The sequence below is a fragment of the Mastigoproctus giganteus genome, chromosome 5 (assembly GCF_048544385.1).
Source record: "Mastigoproctus giganteus isolate SK-2022 chromosome 5, ASM4854438v1, whole genome shotgun sequence".
NCBI classification, from domain to species: domain Eukaryota; kingdom Metazoa; phylum Arthropoda; class Arachnida; order Uropygi; family Thelyphonidae; genus Mastigoproctus; species Mastigoproctus giganteus.
The window spans coordinates 110,609,299-110,626,547 of record NC_143579.1 but is presented as its reverse complement, the minus strand read 5'-3'; the positions used below and the strand labels follow the sequence as shown (position 1 = coordinate 110,626,547).

General features: G+C 36.6%; 1 protein-coding gene across 1 annotated transcript in view; it reads right to left on the bottom strand.

Moving 5' to 3' along the window:
- Positions 1 to 1,607, bottom strand: part of LOC150085638 (transforming acidic coiled-coil-containing protein 3-like) — a 292,710-nt gene extending 291,103 nt beyond the window's left edge. The window contains exon 1 of the mRNA XM_090374148.1: positions 1,496 to 1,607. The gene's annotated coding sequence lies outside the window, so the exon portion shown is untranslated. The remainder of the gene's footprint in view (positions 1 to 1,495) is intronic.
- Positions 1,608 to 17,249: the final 15,642 nt, after the last annotated feature.

Here is a 17,249-nt window from a genome sequence, read left to right as displayed (position 1 = left end):
CTTTCCGCATCCTCCGTATTTGGTGGTGACGGGCTCAAACCCCGGTCTAATCAAGAAGCATATGCTACGCACTGCTGCTCCTTCCCACCTAGCTACGGAAGCGCCAGATGAACAAGCAGCCATCTATTAAACTTTGAGAACGACTGAAAAGTCTTTAAATGACGCATAGCATCCTCTCCACAATCTGTTTCTAACACTGTGGCACTTTCCCATTCTACTGCACAAATCCTGTTGCACTTTTTCCTAACTTGAAACAAAAGTTCAAGAAACAATGCTTAATAAAAATTGATCATTTTAAAAATGCAAGAGAATACATAAATCACCTACTATTCATCAAGTGCTAATTGAGTGCAGATAAATGGGTGATTCATGGATTATTATAATGATTGTCATCTAGATGAATCAACAAACGTGATGTGCCAACTCTCTATAACACTGCAATTTCAAGATACAAAGTCGGTCCTCAAACCTTTTTGATCACACCTCATATTCTAAAATACATTATTAGCTATACGGTGCAAGGAAGCCGAGGCATAGGCTGCAGCAGCCAAAAATAAAAAATTCCCGAGTTACCCTGAGAGAGAGTCAAAGTAGAAAGGAATCACCAAGAGAAGAATGATGATATCCAGCTTAGGACCCTGGGTGTGCCAAGCCTATACCCGCCAGATGTGAGCCCCTGGGGTGATCATGCTGACTTTTCAGCTATGTGTGAGGCATTATTATACTTCCATTCAAATTAATCTAATAAAGTAACTATTTCATCTTTCAATTAACAAAATAACGTGGGCATTACAATAAATACGACTTGTTTAAATATGCAATCATCATGCAAAAAACTAAAAGAAGGTTTTATTATGTATAAGTGACTGGCATATGATGCAAGAAAGCAAGCTTATACAGCACCAGCCAAAAAAAAAATTACACAACTCGGAAATATTTTGAAAACATAACCCCACTTTCTTCTGGAAGTCAGAATGCAGTAGTACTGGTGACAGAATATACTGGTTCTGTATTCAAAATTGAAGATCAGTCCAATGAAAATGTGACCATCCTTTCAAAATTGACCACATGCCTATAAACAATAAAACCTTTTGTTTTTCACATCATGATACTGATTATTCTGCACTGTACTTGACCACCACGGAGAGTTGTCCATCGAAACATTGTAAACTAGGGCCCAATCCAAGAGAGGATAACGTTTTCCATGTGTAGGTGGATGGATATTTGATTAGCACTGATAAAACTTGCTACTTCGGGAAGGTGCACTAAACTCCAGTTCAGCAACAACCGATGTTTCGTGATGTAACTATGTTATGTCATGTGTCCCGTTGTCACTTATATCTGAATATCGGAAATATACGATTCAAGTTAGGAAAATCACGCGTCATTTCGAATGTAACGAGCCACGATTGACGAAATCCTATTCTGCCACTGAATTTAAATATCTGAAATTCCTATATTAAAAAATAAATACCAGAGGCATAAATTAATTTACCTTGTTGAACCTTTATTATAGGCATGTTCACAAGTCCAGTTCTCAACCCCATATTACAAAATTCCAACACATACCCGAAATGAGTAACGTTAATCAACCGCTATTCTTAACGGAAGAGTCATATTTACTCCTACCGGCAAAATTTACAATAACTTAAAACAAAAAAAAAAAAAAAAAAGGGGGAAGAAAGAAAAAAATAAAAGGAAACAAACAGGTACGAATATACAAAAGCATGACCCTGCTTCATACAAAGAGAATGTTCGCTTTAGGTAGTCTGGGATCTGCGCGCATATTTTTAGTCCTTAATAACAAAGTCGCGGAAAGAACCGTAGACGTTCCCCCCTTTGAGAGAAGTGACTCTGTTGTCTGGACTATGATGAAACTGGAGGATAAGTCGTCCTGTTTTTTTTTTTTTTTTATTTCTTTTCTTTTTTTTCAACATTGTCATTCTATTCGTTACAATGAAAAATTGATGTCAAAAATTGAATTGACGCATTTCAGAAGTGGAAATATTTTTTTTCGAGTCACTGTTTGGACTAAAGCACTTATAGCAATCGTTTTATAAGTAACACGCAAGGCCTGATTTACAGAGTTGCAGTTGTGCAATTGCTCAATTTCGCCAAGGTGGTGGAAGCCCTACACTATCAGTAATCCTGTTGGTCTGAGGTTACAACCCCCAAGGATTCCACAACCCTATTTTAGAGTGCCTATAGAAATAAGTGTCAGGTCCTAAATCTGGCATTGGTAACACGTATTATATGGATAAGGTTCAGGTTAAATCTATTTAAAGAAAACCCATCATAAAATAATGTTTATTGATTTTTTTTTTTTTTTTTGATTTGGTAGTTGTTGGCGCATCGGCTTCTGTGGCCATATTGCACCTCCCAAGGTTTTTACAGTACTTTGATCCAAGCCCGAGGCGGGAATCGAACCCGCGACCTTTGGGTTGCCGGGCAGGTACTTTACCCACTCGGCTAGCCCTGTCGGTCGCTTATTGATTCACCTGTCAACGTTTACATTGCTGTTATACATTGCCCTTGTAATATGCAACAGCAGTGTACGTCAAACAAAGAGTCATCTGAGGTAGACACTGTAAATTTCAAAAATAGTTTACTTTGCAGTTACATGTTCGTGATTTTCATGCGCACGATGCTGGTTCACGCCTCATTCCACAGCTCTGCAAGTATATTCAGTTTCTTATTTTTTAAAATATGGCAGTCTTACGCCTGGACCCACAGTTATTGCATTGTTACCCCACTCCACGACAATCTTAGACCTCTTGTAAAGCTGTGCCACTACTCATCAGTAACTTCAGCTTTGACAATAAAATATGATAACCTCTAACATCATAAGGAGGTACTATATCCACTTTTTCAGTATTTCGGTTACAATTGAAAACAGAGTTCAATCCATCCATAGAAAGGATGTTTCAGGGCAGTATTTTCAGGATCGATCCAGCACCTGAAAACAATGAAAAAAAAAGTTTATATAAACATCTACCCGAAATTGCATCGTTTCTGACTTACGGGGTATGTACTAATACACGCTGCAAGTTACTAATATAGATTCTTACAGTTATAATAATTTATATTCGTAATAAACCACTTTTAATAAGATGGTTCATCAAGTTAAATAATAGAAAAAAAGAAAAGTTTACTGACAAATAAAAGCACAAGCTCTTACAAAAAAAAAGAGAAAAAGAAAAATGCAAAAAAAAAATGTTATTAGTAAGACCAGAAGCAGACTGTCTCAGGAATTCAACTTTATAAAAAGTGAGCCCCCGTGATAAAAACTCTTTTGTTTTCACATTTTTACATTAAAGCAACTAAAACTATGATGAAGCATAAATAGAGTTGCCACTTCACAAAATCTCTAATTGGAAGATGAATTTGGGGAGGGGATTACCCTGAAGGCAATTCTAAATTTCTTCCAAGTAAAATACGCATTTTTATACTACTTTGTAATTAAAAATGTAATTTGTTAAGTACTAATTACGCTTTGCTTTATGGCCTTAGTTACTGATGCATTAATAAATGAAATTAGACCATAGATTAATGGAAACGTTAATTCCTAAAATGAATTACTAATTAAAAGAGCTTACCCTATTTCCAATAGATGCACTATAATCCAGTAAGATGTGATTCAGATGGCTTTCACATATAGTAATTAATTATAAATTCAGTTTGTTTTCACAGCACACTGCAAAAAGAAGTACAAAGAAGTTGCAGGAAAAAGTGCAAGCCGTAAATGGGCTCACATCTGGTGAGTATGGGCTTGGCACACCCAGGGTCCTGAGCTGGATATCATCATTCTTCTCTTTTTTGATTCCCATCTTCTTCTCCTACTTCCCTCTCTCTCAGGGTAATTCAGAAATTTTTTTTTTTTTTTTTTTTTTTTTTTTGGCTGGTGCAGCATAAGCCTCAGGCTTCATTGCATCATACAGCTAATAATAATAATGATAATAATAATAAAGAGATGTAAATGGTGAACGGAAATGTCTCGCTGCCCAAGAAGGATTGCTAGCTTTCCGTAGTATCAAGCATAACCATTCGTTTAGATCAGTGGATTGCACATCTGCCATTATACGAAACTTAAGGCGGAAGAACTATTATCACGTCACGGGACTCTCGTCATGTCACTGTTTAGTGTAAACTGTGAAGTCGGTCTTAGAAGAAACATCACTGTAACGTGGGGTGACCAGATCAAAATTTTGATCTAGGTGTACTCATGCTTATGTTTGGGGGTTTTCATTCCTCGTTTTGGAGTACTCGCATTATATCTTAAGAAAAACGAACAATTTTAATAACAAATATTTTATTGATTTTTACAAGTTCATGGAATAGAAAATTAGTCAAATTTTAATAAAATTAACCGAATTATAGCCTGTGCTTTAATTCGGAAAATTTTATTGCAAGAGTTATAAACACTAAAGGAAACTTTTATAAATTTTAACATCAAATGTTTTACATAATTGTTTATAGTACATATTCAGTAAACCTAATTTATTTTATCAAAATATATATACTGTATATATTTACCTAGCAATACTTTTCATTTGAGCAAATTTCCTTTAACAGTTTTTCATTTTTAGTGCATATGTGTAAAATTCTTAGCATGTGATATTGTGAATTGTTTTCACCAACAGTTCTCCTTCCACATTCTTTAGGTCTAATTTATTTCTATCCTTTTCCGATGCGTTAAACATTACGCTAAATACTCGCTCGCTCATTGCGCTTGAGTGAGGCAAAGCAAAAACAAAATTAATATATTTTTTTTTCTGTATTACGTACGTAGTATGTATTTAAATATTTTATCCAAACATCTGTGGTATTTTTGAAGTTTTTTGTCTCAATATTTCTATGGAGTGATTTCAACAGAACATATTTTTCGTACAGTAAATCAATATTGGGAATTTTAAATAAAAAAGAGTTTGTTCGGTGAGTCTTAAAACATTACAATGAAATAAAAAAAGAAGTCAAGTAGAATGTAAAATGTTACAAAGTGAGCGTAATATAAATATTCTAAAACCCTCTTTGTAAATAGGATAGAATGTCGTTTTTTGAGTCTTTAAGGGGGCATTTCAACTACTTTATCGACAATTAATTATTTCCTATATAATCATCCAAACAGGGTGGTTTATGATTTCTGCTTTTTTCAAATACCACATTTCAAATTTAAAAAAAGGGTATCTTGGAAATTTATTATAATTCCAAAAAAGGAGTATTATACACCGAAATGGATTGCGTCTGGAAACCCTACTGTAACGTTGTATATGTTTCACTTCAGCTTTCATCAAAGAGGAAAGCTGAAGCGAAATGAATTGCTACAGTTCATCCTCTTCTTCAGATTTTGAAGAAAAAAAAAAATGCATGTGCCTTTTTATAGTTGGGAACACAAAAGAGAGTATGCAATAATAAAAACACGAATTCCATCATTTACTGCAGGACTTAGAAAAAGATGAAAAGCGTTTAAGTTGTACTTACGGGTGAATAAAGAAGAATTTAATTTCTTATACAATCTAATTAAGGTTGACATTCAAGGACAAAATACGCAATTTCTAAATTCAATCAGTGCTATGGAAAAATTAGTTGTATGAAAAATTGAAATACTGTAAGGTTAATTTTGAATAAGGTGTTATTCTATCAAAATCTGGTGAGTATGATCTTGGCACACCCAGGGTTCTGAGCTGGATATCATCATTCTTCTTTTTCTTGGTGATTCCCTCTCTCTCGGGGTAATTCAGAAAAAAATTTTTTTTGGCTGGTGCAGCATAAGCCCCAGGCTTCCTTTCACCATATGACTAATAATAATAATAATTATAAAATACAAACAAATTTTTAAAATTAAATTTAATAACAAAAACTACTTCTCAACGCTAAAAATTGAACTTGTAAGAAATTGTTATGAGTTGTGCAAATTGAAATGATCGACTTGTTCGTCCTCTAAATTTGTTAACTTTAATACTGTTGGTCTATTTTCCTCCTTTGGCCATTTTTGGACGTCCCTGTGACTGAACATTTGCAGTGAGTATGTAGAGTAGCTGGTCAAAGTGGAGGATGCTCCATAATAGGCACAGGTGCAATGTCCTTAATGTTGTTATTTGTTTTCGGATATTCTTACTAGTGTGCTCAAAACAGATTATTTACTTGTAATTTATTTTTCTATTAGCATTTCCTCCATTTTCCTCTGGTCACGCCTAACAAAATTTCTGTTCGAACAGAAAAATCTGAGTTCCTCAAAAATATTTTTAGCCTTGAAGCCCGTGTCAACTTGTGAATCCAGCCAATGACAGCAGTTGCATCCCCGAGAAATAAACTAAATGGGAAATATAGCTCCCACACATTTGATCATGTATCATGTACCAGGTCATGTATCATGTTTCATGTATCATGTTTCCTGTTGCACCATGTGGACGGCCAGGTACGTGTGCATCATTTACACGGGTAAGTGATGGCGCCTGTATGCACTGTGGGACGAAAACAAGCTAGTGGTAGCAATGTCATGCTTTGAGCGATGTTCTGCTGGGATACCCTGGGTCCAGTCATCCATGTGCCAGGCACTACGACGTCTATCACCTACCTAAACATCATTGCTGACCAGGTACACCATTTCATGGCAAGGGTCTTCCCCTCTGGTAGTGCCGTCTTTAAGTAGGATTATGCGCCATGCCACACTGACCGGATTGTTTGAGACTGGTTCGCGGAACATGAGGAAAACTTCCAGGTATTGCCGCAAATATAGTTAAGCAACTAAAGCTGGGAGATGTGCAACTAAAGCAACTAAAGCATATCGTGTTTGTAAAAGAAGGCTTTAGTCTATTTCCAGTTTGCTACATGAAAAACCCAAGTTTCCAGGAAGGAAAACTACAGACAACTCTGACTCAAGCTGAATAACTCAGCCACGTTTGCATTTTCCAAGTGCAAAATAACTGCTTGGGACTTGTATTTACTATACAAAAGATCTCTTTTTTAATAAATCAATGAATCAAAGTTTTTACGGCTCCAGCTAATAGAGACGTTTTCTTAAATTTTTGCTTTTTTTATTGACTTAAATTGGCATATTAATTTATTTTCTAGAGTTGCTTTATATTCCTACTAACAATACTTTAGCTTAATTTGTACTTAGATAGAGATTTTGTAGGCTATTATTTAGTATCGATAAGGGTATCTAATCCACGTGTTGGACAAGTTTTGCAGCTCCCGCAAACGATAAGTTTTAAATTATATATATATATATATATATATATATATATATATTTTTTTTTTTTTTTATGAAAACCACAAACACGAGATGTATTAGAACCTATAGTACTTAGTACCGTGCTTGGGTTGGAGGTTGAGAAGACGAAAGAAGATATTTGTTGACATTGGACTTGAACTTCTGTAGACTGTAATTTTCAGGAAATATGTATGAAGGTTGTTCCAGAAAACGGCAGTTGAATGAATAAATGAGGAAGATGAAAAGTTGGTTGTGAGTTTGAAGTTGGATAGTAAATGGATGTTGGTTGACGGCACCTGTTCGGACTATTTTGAAAGAGAGAGAGTGGGGATTATAGAAGCCAATTCAGAAGAACAGTGCCCATGGAAGTATTGGTTTATTGGAAGGCGTAGATAGCAAGGTTTTTCACCCAGAAACTGGGGTGAAATCGACCACAGAACACATGCAATTAATAGACATAACACAGCACCGCAGATGAATTTAATTATTTCAGTGGCCTAAAAATAATAATTTTTTTTATTTTATTTTTTTTATTGGAAGTATTGGTTGAAACCTTGGGAAAGTTGTCTGAATTATACATATAGTACACATATTTAGCAATATTTCAAGAAAAAACAGCATTTTTGATACCATTTTTTCCATCAAATCAATTGCAGCTGTTTGGTTTATGTTAATACTACCACTGATAGTTTTAACTTCATTAATAGTAAATAACTCAAACTCAGAGGATCCAATATATTGACAATTCTGCCATCAAATTACAACCCGTTGCTTAGTATCTTCAAAAAAATTATCAGTTAAGAATAATTTGTTAGTAATTGTGACAATACTGGAATACCAATTATTTGTTTCAATATTATCAGATATATTACTGTACTAATGAAATTACTGATATTTCACTTATTCCTAGTTATCTTAAACAGTAGGCCCCATGGGCTACTATTATCAACAGTAGAAACTAAATGTTTCCATGCCTTATGCTTATGATTATAAGTAAATAGCTTTTTGATACTCCCTTCTTTTAATTTTATATATTCCCTTAAAAACTATAGCATCAGTATTAGCTTAATCTGTGAAATACCACTTTTCCCAATCTGCTCAACTGAACAGACCACTACGGAACATTATACATTGAAATTCTTTTTTTCTTAGGAGCACAATTCATAGCATTATATAAAGAAGTCTGTATAAAGTAAGCATTTTCTAATGCATTCAAAGAGAACACTGTAATTAACATTATTAGGTAAAAACTGGTATTTAAAGCATTATGGAATTTTTCCCCATTTTTAGATTTTATAATTCCCTTAAATCAGTATTAGTCTGCCTATTGGTAGACTTCTTGAGCTTCTGAAACGATAAGTTTTTCTTACACATTTTATCATATTAATTTGTGTTTTACAAATAGATTAAATAGGCTTAGTAGCGTTCATTAGCTTATTTTTTAAATTTAGCTAGAGATTTTGTAGGTTACGAGTCGCTACTCATACCATTATTGTATTGGAGTTTCGGGTGCGAGTACGGTAGCATGTAACCAGTAGAAAAGGATATGCTGTAACCAATTAAACATTGTGATTGTTATGGTATAGCGTAACTTGATGGCCTATATCTCGAACTTAGGCAGTGTAAGGTATAACATAAAACTAGATAGCATAATACGTATCATTGCATTAGCTTAGTATGGTATTATATAGTCAAATGTAGCATAGTCTATTAATAAATTAAATTTATTAACTTTATTAATTTTCATTGTTAATTAATTAATTCGAATTTAAACGGAAATCAAGCCCCAGAATAGAGCAGCAAGCAATGTCCACAAAGTAGAGGAAGTGCTGTGGATCGGGAGTAAACGGAAGGGGGAAATTCTATCATGCATCACAACCCTAAAAAAAATGTACGATTTGTGATATTTTTGCACTCTTTGGAACAGTACATGACCTAGCCAAGGAGGATGTTTTTTGTGTGTGCTGTGCAGAGAGTGTCAAGAAACTGCACCAACTTAGCATTCTTAATGGGGGTCCATGAGATTTTGAAGAGTAGGGTAGGAAGGAATTAAAATGGGAAACCCATCAAGCACTCAGCTGCCCAATTCAATGACAGAGCTCACTCTAATGCATTGGGAACAGCTGCAATCTTCAGGGCAAAATGCACTAGTCCCACAGGACACAGTTATTGTTGTTGACTATTGTCAGGGAGATGGGAAATATGTTGTGCAAAAAGGTGGAACAAGACCAGACTATGTTTGTCAGGGAAAAGTAGATGACATTTTAAAACAGATATCTTTTAAGGGCACAAAGGGTGATATTGTATATGCTGGCACTAAGAGTAGATCTGTGGACCTAGAGTGGCGGTCAGAAAAAAAACTGCATCACTTGTGCAAATAATGTGTTTTGCGCTGCATTGTGGGTTGCAAAAATGTTTGAAATGCATTTTTTAGATGGGACATACATCTCTGTGAATGAAATAAAATAAAAACACTCCACGTGATATACCTAATTGCCATAAATATCTTCCCAAAGAGTAAAATGCATAATTAATGGAAATATGAGAAATCATGCAAATGGCAACCAAATATACATGTTATTGCATTACGTGTAAAAACTAAAATGACAAGTTGACATAATAGTATTACATACTGTCTTCTTTATCTTCGCCTTCTTCCCACATTTATATGGGGTCAGCATATAAATGTGGGACGTTTATATGCTGACCCAAAAAAAAAAAAAAAAAAATAGTATTACGTACTGTAAACCAGCAAAATAAGTCCTCAATATTTTGTTGTTCCTCCTCAAGCTGCAATTAGAGTCTTTCAACGATCTGGCACAGTTAATCAACTTCTGGATATACAGTTGCCCAATTTCATGGTACCACACCCTTACAATGTTCTCCTGTAGCTGAATCTTATTTGTTGGCTTCTTTAGAGCAATTTTGGACATTATGTAATTTTGAATAAAGTTCAAATCTAGACCAGTCCAACACTGTAATGCCAGCATTTCTGAGGTATGACTGCACCTTAAGGTAGAAAAATGAGGGAAAACATTGGTGTTTTCCCTCATTTTAAGCCTTGTGAGACAAGAAGCCAAACTCATCATCAAATCTACCGGTGAATAGCATAAAACTAACCAATTTTACCGTGTGGAAAGGTGCTGAGTCCCTTTAAAAGTGCAGTTTTGGGCATCTGTGTGATCCCTAATAACGGGTTTCAGGCACTTTTCCAAGCATTATAGGTTTCTACATTCACCATTCCACCAATAAACTTAATTCGCCCCACCTCTATGCATCCCCAGACCATCTGACTGGCAGGAAACTTTACAGTCGGTGTTGTGCAGTCAGGATGGTATGCCTCCGATTTTCGTCTTCTGACATATCGCTTCGCATCCGAGCCATGCAGGTTGAATTTCGATTCGTCAGAAAAGATGATAGTGTCGCATTGCTCTCTTTTGTCCAAGAAACATGCATTTTAGCTCAAAGCAAGTCGCTTCTTCATTACTTGGTCCAATATTGCTGGCAGGTTCGGGGTTTCAGGATGCTTATTTATTTTTGTCTTGTTAATCATTACAGTGAGGTGGCGTGATTAAAAAGAGGGAAAATGAACCTGTAGCAGGGGGATAGTGATTTTAACTCGCAATGGAGTTTAGGACAGATTTGCCCCCTATCAAAAGGGGTGTGCCCTTCCTTGCAGAGACAAATGTATAGTTTGCGTTGTGTTTATTACCTTATTATGTCCATCATGGGTTTGTCCTAACTTTTATTTGAATAAGGTCCGCATTAACCCAGATAATTCCAAGGTCTAGGAACATAGACCTTCATGGTCAATTTAACTCTCACAAGTTATCAATTTTCTATGTGCTAAAGTGATATAAGTTTACTTGGGCGTTCTTCAATTTTAAGGTTTCAATTAACAATTCAAGTTGAGTTTTGTTCTAAATAAGAAGACAGAAACAATAACTGTGTAACTATAAACGTAACAAGTTTAATAGGTAAAGAAAGTAGATACAATGCTTCGTAACTGATACAAAAACTATCATTAAAAACAACATTACAGCAGAAAATTTTATCAGTGTGGACCTCTAGACAACTAGTGTAGAATCAGTTCTATTTACTTTCATTTGTTTGACTTTATTCCACTTTGAATCAATGAGGGTCACTAATTGCTCTTTCAATCAAATGAAGATAAGGTAGTTACTTCCCTATCCTTACTCTTATGAATTCAAATACCAAATCGCTTTTAAAATAACGGTAATGTAGCCAAAAATATTTGGAGAGCTCAAGAATAGTCAATGAACAAGTACAGCTTTTTCTTTAAGTTTCATTCGTTGAGATTTTTGATGTACAGTACTTTTGGATATAGAGTTTCATATTTTAAGTTTCGTTTGTTAAGATGATTAATATACTTTTAAATATAGAGAGGCCGAAAGAAAAGGGATCGGTATATAAGCTAGGGAGATTATATACCCTGATGAACCATAACTAAACACTTGCGAAGAGAAACTTGCCCTACAGATGAAATGTCGATCTGGAGTCGTTATACTCTCTTCTTGTATTCAAGGTTCGGTGATAACAGAAAACTTTAACGCAAACTAGATGCATATTTAAAGATTCATGTTTTACTATGTTAACGTTAGTTGATACTCTTTCTCAATAGCATATCATACATTAGAAAAGGGTGGATTCGGCCTAAGCCTCCTTACGGCGTCCTGCGACTTCTTCAGTCGAGTCGCACTAAGAACAAAACAACTTTTACTGAGAACTTCTCACTTCTTCCTTTCCTTCTTTTCTCCTACCACACAAAAGAGTGCACTCATATTTATGCCTTTTCTTGTGGCAATCAAAATAACGGAATTTTCCCATTCGTCGGATAAAGCTTTTGACCACCCTCTCTAGACACGATAAGATCTACCTAGAGCTGACTCGTCTAACATTTCAAAGTTCTCAAGGCGTTTCTCCTTCCTACACATTTCTAGTATAATTGTGTGTAAAAAAACTATTTCTCTTTCTACTCCTTGACAAAACATCTGCTCGTAACTTACGGGCAGTACGCTACTTCGAGTTTATAAAAACTGATTACGTTCTTATGTTAATTCGGCATCCTGTTCATGTAGATGAAAAATGATCATTAAACTAATTATCTAATAACCTTTCATTACTTTAGAGTTTTCATAACGTTAGAATAAACGAGAACAATAAAGTCTTTTAGAAAGTTCTAAATTAACTTCCTACTGAAAAAATAAGGCTTTCGTAAGCAAACTCACGATTTTTATGTCCGTTTATGAATTCAAAATAGCATATGGCTAAGAAATCATGACACAATACAATAATCGGTAATAATTATGTGTAATTATTGGATATCGTCGCAACACATGCTTGTTTGTGAGGTTTAAGGTTACTTCATCATTCTTTCAAGGGCAGTTGTCCAAAAGACAACTGCCTTGCGTGGAACAAAAATGATGTAGCGTTAATTATTGTTCCATTTCGTGAGTAAAATGAAAGAATACAATTTAGTATTAACTAGTAAAAGAAAGCTTCATCAGCTTTAACTGATGACTTTCCACGATTTCCAATATTAGTTATTCTTCTGATAATTTTCCCAATTAATAATATCAATTACGTAATTTAAAAAAATAAAGCATATTTAATAGGATTACTAACACGATGAATTTCGGTATAATAAAATAATATGAGATGGGGGTTAGTAGCGGAGCGATGGTAAGCGCTTTGCAACAATATGCATAGAGACCACAATCCGAAAGCTGTCTTTGGATAGTTCGTGGTGTCAACTGAACACATGGAGCAATGTTTACACCTCCGCAAAACAGGATACTGTCCAATTACTGTCTGATGCAATACCTTTGCGACAAACAAAATGACTGTATTGAAACAATATCTTATACATTTCACTACAAACGTTACTTTTTTAAGGTAACGCAGTTTTTTTTCCATTGTATTCCTTGGGAAGCCGCACTGCAATCTGGAGAGGAGCCCAAAATTCTTACCAGGATTTTGCACAGACAGCTAGTCAGAGCAAAGGATGGTAGGTTGTTGGGATCTTTTCCTGGCTTAGGAAAGGCAAGAACGTCTTATGCCAGAAATCCGGACACTGCTCTTTTACAAAATTCTGTTGTATAGACACAGCAGTTGTCCATGGATTTTGCCGACAGATGTTTGATCATATCGTAATGGCTGTGTTCTGGTACAGCAGCACTTGTGTTGGTAAGAGTTAAAGCTGTTTCTAACTCTTTTCTGGTGAAGGGCTGATTATAAGGATATGAATTTTTAGACGTGAAATTAATTGGCTGTTTTCGAGTTTGTCTTTCAGGATCAGAAATTGTTGGAAGTAAGATGTTGACGATATGATAGAAAAGGTCTCCCCAATAGTACTGGCTATTGCTGTTTGATCTGCAAGGACACATCCATTAAGTTCCAGGACCAATGAAGGGCGCGATTATATTTCCCCTTCATTTTTCCAGATTTAGACAGCTTTAGTGCTGGTTGATTGAGTAATAGTGGGTGTAAAGTGGAGCAACAATGCCTTTTGGTTCTGGCTATAAATATAGCATGCTTTTGCACGTGCACGTTTGTAGGCTAATAGATTGGCTGTTGGTTAGATATCGTCAAAATATCTCCCTAGCTTTGTTTTGTGCCTTTTTTTTTACTGCTGTGCATATAGCATTCCACCAAGGCTTTGGAAATGGCAGAAACTACTAGGTATATACTTTCAGAATTGCAGTTGCAGCTGCATTGACAATGTTTTCTTTGACATACCACTGCATCATTGATAGGCTCCTGACTGACTGTACTGATTTCACAGGCTGCCAGATGTTGAAAGGCATTTCAGTCAGCCTGATCAATCTTTCATTGTGGTAACCTAAAAGGTGGACATGGCCTCCCATTAAGTAGGCTGGTTGTCACTTCTGTAGAGGTTCTCCTTTACCTCCCAAGTCAGGGAAGGGCGAATAGAGGGGGCGCATATAGAAAGATCAATAGCAGAGAACATACAAGTAGGCATGTGGAAAAAGGTTAGTTCCCACATTTAAAAGTGAAAGGTCAGTGAGCATATACTCTGACCGGTCCCCTTCCATTAATGTCAGCACAACCACACAGGGTGTTATGTCCATTGAAATCGGCCCAGGAGTAGGCAGCTGTACAATGAAATCAAGGTCTTTTCAGATGTCGGCCCCAGGTGGCAAATAAGCTGAACAAACTTTTAGTAAAACCCTACTGTAAGGCAAACTGCTACCGCTTTTATGTTAGTGGCGAGCAGAATAGGTTGACATGGGGTATGGTTGCCCAGAATAGCAACAGCCACACGAGCAGGTCCATCTCCAGTTGTCATTACAAATGATGGTGGTGATATTATGAAAGAAAGGGTTTTCGTTTGCCTTCAAGTATGTCTCCTGTAGGCAAAAGCAAATTGGTTCATGCTTTTGCAGGAGGGCCTTGGTCATCACTGTTTCACCAGAATTCACAATTCCATTGTAGGAATTCAGCCATTATTTTGGCTTGCTGGATCCATCAGGAAGCTTCCGAGGTACTGAGGGCTTATTTTTCGGAATCGGGTTTATCTCTTTTGGGGAAGTATGGACAGTCCTGTATCCATTTCCTCCTCGGCAAAGTTCCAAGACTGAATCCTCTTGTACCTCCATCTCCTCGACATCCAGATTTTCTCGAGTACTAGGGGTACTTCAAACTTTTTTGATCTTATCACTGGCAATTGCTTTTTACTGTTGGAGCATTACCGATATGGGTGTGGCAGCTAATTGATCTTTCTGTGCAGATTTTTGAATCTAAATGAGTTTAAGAGGTAACATGGGATGGGAATGAACAACACTTTTGGAGGTATGGGTTATATCCATCTGAGGTCCAATAAAACATCTCCCTGCTACCTTCTGAACATAGGTGGGTTTGTTGATATTTAGAGGTTTCACCATCTTCCTTGCCTCCTGATATATGTTCAGCTCTGCCTTCAACAGATGAAGGCAGAGCTGAACATATATTTTTCTTCTTTCCACCTCTGGCATGCTCGTGAGTAGGTTGGATGTTCTCCTTGGCAGTTAATGCAGATGGGTTTTATGACCAAACATGATGTTTCGTAGTGTTTTGCACCACATCGAGCAAATGCATGGACTCCACGACAGGCCATTTGAGGATGTCATATTTCTGGCATCTAAAACACTGTAAACGGTTTTGAACATATGGATGCACTGGACAGTTGACTTAGCTTTAATCTTATCAGGACAGGTCAGTGAGTTAAGTCAGGATTGTTTCTAGTGGAAACAACTTTTCCAACTTTATGCTCCTTAATTCTCTTAACGGCAATCACTCCCTGTGGTTTTAATTCAGAGCAGATTTCCTCCTTGGTAACTTTGAGGTCCAACTCTGAAATGACACCTCTCAATGAGTTGAGTGTTCCACATGGTGTCACTGTTATCGGTATTCCTCTGATTGGAGTAGCTGCTCAGATTGCCTATTATTTTTTGTTTCAATTAAGGTCCGCAGAATGGAGCCTCTTAACTGAATTAGGGAAGCCTGCTAACATTTTCTGTATAAAAATGTTTTCCAATAGGTTTCCCGCTGGCTGAAAGAATAATTACAAACCTCCGAACAGGCCCTAATTGTAGATCAGTTCGCTGTCTCTTTGCAGCAGTAGCGCTATTTGTCTCTCCGTCTATATTTGCAGATAGGGACAGGGTTGGGGCACCTGAAGCATTAATTTTTGTATTTGTCCAGTGCCTGGGCTCGCCACCCAACATGGAGCCCAAAGGGATGCTCACTACCAAGCAAACAATAAATGCACTCAGGAGCGGGATGCCCACTACCAGGCAAGCAATAAATGTGCTTGGGAATAGGACACCAGTGCAACCAAGACACCATAGCCCCACCACTGCCATCCTGAATCCTGTCCCGAACCCTACTAGCCAATTGATCCTAGCTGTGCTTTCCAGGACCACCAAACAGCAAAAACTTCTTTATGTAAACTTTAAAAGGAATCAGATTGGTCCACTTGATATCGACAATTCAATTGTTGAACCTGCTGAGGTAGCTGACAAATTAAATGAGTATTTTGCATCTACATTCACACATGAGGAAGTCTGTAGGAAATTGAAGGCCAGAATCTTGTCAAACTCTAGCAGGGAGCTAAATGATTTTGTAATAACTGAGAGCAAAGTGGAAGAGAAATTGAACATTATAAAAGCTTCCTTGGACTAGTGGGGGAGGTCACCATGGACTGGAGATGCACAAATGTGTCCCCAATTCACAAAGGGGAATCAAGGGATGACACGAATAATTACAGACCTGTTAGTTCTGTTCGGAGGAAATTAATGGAGGCACTGGTTAAATCACTGCAAGATCATCTAGACAAAGCTTGTTATAGTTAGGACACAATATGGGTTTGTTAAGGGGAAGTTTTGTCTGGTCAATTTGGTTGCATGGTGCATACCACGTGGTCACAAAGGAACTGGATGCAAAAAATAATTTTGATATATGCAGTGGATTTCAGTTATTGGGCCACCGGTTAATTGGGACAAATCTTAAAGAATAGAACCCAATCGAGAAAATAGCTAGGGTTTACTTCACTTAATTAGGACAACATGCTGTTTAATCGGGGCAGGAGACTGCAGCACTAGAGATTATCCTACAATTGTCTCCGACCATACCACGTGGTTCGGTCGGATTTCTGGAGGTCACAACCATAAAACAACAAAAACCATTAGCAGGGCCGTTTATTGGGCTTTTCTGTTAGTGCAATCTATTATAAATGGAAAGCAGACTTGACCTTACTGAATTTGCAATAATACCGATTGCTGAAATTCTGTGGGTTTTCATGTTATGGTGAAATGTGTTTCCCCTTCCATGAAATCTTCAATCATATAAAAAACAAATTTTCACTCTTCTATTCATTCCTATTTTTCAAGCTTCGTAACTTGTTACTCTGTTCTCACTTGTATTGTGTTACTTGCGATTTGTGTGCCGTGTTCTTTGTTATTGATTTATCTTTTTTACTGTTTTAAATTTTAACCCCCCCCCCCCACACAAATGT